The 3,773-nt window shown below is 37.6% G+C and overlaps 1 long non-coding RNA gene across 1 annotated transcript in view; it reads left to right on the forward strand.

Annotated features, from left to right (window-relative positions):
• LOC110268037 overlaps positions 1–3,773 on the forward strand; it is a 16,880-nt gene that overhangs the window by 1,553 nt on the left and 11,554 nt on the right. Inside the window, exon 2 of the long non-coding RNA XR_002356052.1 lies at positions 1,723–1,724. This is a non-coding gene — a long non-coding RNA (uncharacterized LOC110268037). The remainder of the gene's footprint in view (positions 1–1,722; positions 1,725–3,773) is intronic.

Raw genomic sequence — 3,773 nt, forward strand, 5'->3', positions numbered from 1 at the left:
TACACCAAATAGTAATAATAATAATAATAATAATAATAATAATAATAATAATAATGCATGAATAAAAGGTGGAGACCAAGTATGACAACTATAAATTATTAGAATATGAATATTTCTAGTAATTCCTACTTTTGTTCTACTTTCATGGAATGAAACTTGAAGTAACATCTATCCTTATTCCTGCAAGAAAAATTAAAAAGATAATGTCAAGTAACTAATGATTTTTTTGCACAATATAAAGAATAAATTTTAAAATTGGCTCAATTTAAATAAAACACACTACATTCTAAATTATTCATTTAAATTTTAATATTAGAATAATCATTCACACATTTAATAAATTAAACATCTGATATATCTATTATTCATATTTTTTAATATTTTTTATCGTTTACCTATACTTTTCCAAATTAAAATTAGTTGCTAAGCGTAGCGACTTTATTATTAAAGTAATGTTCTTTTAACAAGCTCCCTCATAGTGTCTGAATTTTGGCTTGAAAGAAGAACCATAGATTCCCCTTAGAGGCAAGCATCTCAGGGCTCATTATTAAATTGCTAATTAAATCCACAAATGAGGGGCATAGTAGTCAACACAGTTTGTTTCAAGAAATGAGAATCTTTCCTGGTTTATACCAAAAGCAAAGCAAAGTTTTGACAACCAAGTCAGTTATTAAATTGATGAAATTAGAAGGGCAATTTATATAAATAAAATGAATGAGAGAAAGTGTTACACAAATACAATATTCTAAAAAGCCAGACGTAAATACAATAAATCTAATTATATGTAATTTGCAACACTCTAATACGGAATTTGAATACACATAATCCGTTATACTCTGTCGCAGATTACGTTAAAAAGCTACAAACACATAAATCGCTACACCCTGTAGTGGTTTATGAACAGATGGGCCCAAAGCGTATTCCACGAGATCCTGTAGTGGATTATAAAGAGAGTGGAACTTTGGAACAAATTCATAAATATCAGTATAATAGTAACAACCCATGATGCAAAATGTACAGGTCATACAAATATACTCGTCATAAGTAATAAGTCGTACAAATATAATAGCCACCAGGTATTAACACTAACACAAAATAAATTACTACATAAGTCATACAAATATAATAGTCACAAGTCATTAACACTAACAGATAATAAATAAGTCATAATTCATACAAATATAACGGTCGGAACTAACATAAGGGGCGCTACTGCTGGTCACCATCATCATCATGCCTCCAAATGGACCAAGTAGGTGCGAGCCTGTGCCACATCGAGTCGGACGCCTAACTCTGGTCACTTGCCGATCTCCGGGTGGAGCATCTTGTAGACCCACTCCCGATCAGTGGCACGTGTACCAATGCGTCGTCTCCACTCCACGCGTCTGTTATCGGGCATATCCGACGCTGGAACTCTAATGGGCGCCTGCGACGACCTCTAAGTACAGCATCCTCCGGAACCTCAACTGGCCTGGGATCTGCGAATGTAATCCCCGGTGACAGAATCCTATGTGCAACACGGTACCACCAGTCCAGGAACTCAGCGGATGGACCAGGATCAGCCACTCTCTGAATACTCAACACAGAGCGAACTCGCTCGTCCCAATGCTCATGCCATGTCCTATAGTAAGTGGAGAACCATCTATCTCCACCCCTGCCGTCCTTATTATGAAGATACTCTATGTTCAGGGTTGGCTCAGGCAGATGTTGTATTCCCCCTAGCTGTGGAAAGATCCTGTCTACCTGATACTACTTAATCACTGCAAAGTATATCAGACTAGTAATTGCCCGCCATAACCGACTGTGCTCCTCAGTTAGTATCTCTGGATGAATGACTGCAAGTACGTCTAGCGAACCATAAGGCTCCCACACAATCTGATAGTGAGGAGACCAGTCAGCATTGTAACAATGTATACAAATAAGTGGGAGAAGAATTAATAAAATATTGAAAATAAAAACAAATGACTTACATCTCGATCACCCAGTCGATCTAATGCCAAGCGATACTGAATAATCTGTTGTTCCTTCCCATCAGACGTGGGTAAATATGTGGCCCATTTGAATGATAGAAATATCACATAAATTTGTAATTTCATATGTAGAACGTTAATAACTTGAAAGAATACGTGTATTAATGAATACCTGGATGCCAACGGAAAAGAAAAAGCGTTAAACCCCTGCGGTCTCAGTGTGGAAAACCGCCAAAAGATCCATGACTGTAGCAACTGTAGGGGCCCGGCTAAGTTGGTGATGTTTCTATTTGCCACCCTACACATGCATCGGTACAACCATGCCAACGCAGCTGTGCCCCAGCTATAGCTGCCTATGTCGTCAAATCTCGCCACAAATGGCAACCACCAAAGGTGGACCCGATTACCACTCTTGTCCATGAACAGTTGTGTCAACAGAAGCATCATAATATATCCATGTGCATATATGCGCACGGTCTCCTCGGAAGCATCAGCCGGTAACACCCTGAACCTCTTATGGAACCATGTGAAGTGGACCGTGTATAACTTTCTCTTATCCGGTGGCGGAAGCTCACCAAATAACTCCTGGAACCACTCCCACGCCGGTCTGGCCCCCTCGATGTGCAGGTGAAAGTCAGTCATGCACCCAGAAACTGGTTGGCCATCCACGGGTAGCCCCAGCTGATATGCCACATCCTAGAGCGTGATAGTACACTCTCCGAACGGCATATGGAAAGTATGGGTCTCAGACCGCCACCTTTCGATAAATGCGTTGACTAGAGGCTCATCCAACCAGAACCAATACGCGTTCAGCCTAGCCAGATGGTACAACCTAGCCCTCTCCAATTAAGGTATGATCCTATCATATAACGGCATATTCTGTTGCCTATGAACGTTATAAATATATCGGGTTGGCGGCATATTCAGAAATAAAGAACACCTGATTAATTTCTAACACTGATATCACCAAACCATAATTTATGTTTCAAGACATAAACTACCTAGGTTTTAAAATTACAAATTTACCATCTACAATTTAAATTTCAAATTCTCTACATTTAAAGTTAAATTTTAAATTTCAAAATTTAATTTTCAAAACCTAAACTAAACTAAGGTTCTATTTTTTTAATTAATAAATAACTTCCTTAAGATTAAATAAAATATACAGATATCATCCAATTGAAAGAGAATAAAGAGACTTACCTCTTCATTGATGGTTCTGGCTACGTGAGCAACGCCGTTGAGCCGGTACAACCGCCTTTCATCTTCCATTGTTCCGCTTAATGGAACTGCTCCAAGAATATCCTCTGCCTTCTCTCTACTTTCTCTCTCTAAGTCCCTATCAAAACTCAACAAATGAAATTCGCTACACCCTCATGCGGTTTTTATAGTGAGCCACTCTCTTCATAATCCGCTACAGGGTCTCGCGGAATACGCTTTGGGCTCATCTGTTCATAAACCGCTTATAGGGTGTAGCAGTTTATGTGTATTTGTAGCTTCTCAATGTAATCCGTGACAGGATGTAGCGAATTACGTGTATTCAGAATCCGCGTTAGAGTGCCGCGGATTACATATAATTAGATTTGTTGCTTTGCGTCTGGTTTTTCAAAATGTTGTATTTGTGTAACACTTTCTCCAATTTATTTTATTTATGTGAATTATCGAAATTTAAAGACTAACTAAATTGAATAATATAATATGTAATAAAATGATATATTTTTTTATAAAATATATCTTTAAAAAAATTAAGTTTTTGAACCGGCTTTTCGAATAGGAAAAAATATCAAATTCAAAAGATCAATT

The sequence above is a fragment of the Arachis ipaensis genome, chromosome B10 (assembly GCF_000816755.2).
Source record: "Arachis ipaensis cultivar K30076 chromosome B10, Araip1.1, whole genome shotgun sequence".
In the NCBI taxonomy this organism is placed as follows: Eukaryota; Viridiplantae; Streptophyta; class Magnoliopsida; order Fabales; family Fabaceae; genus Arachis; species Arachis ipaensis.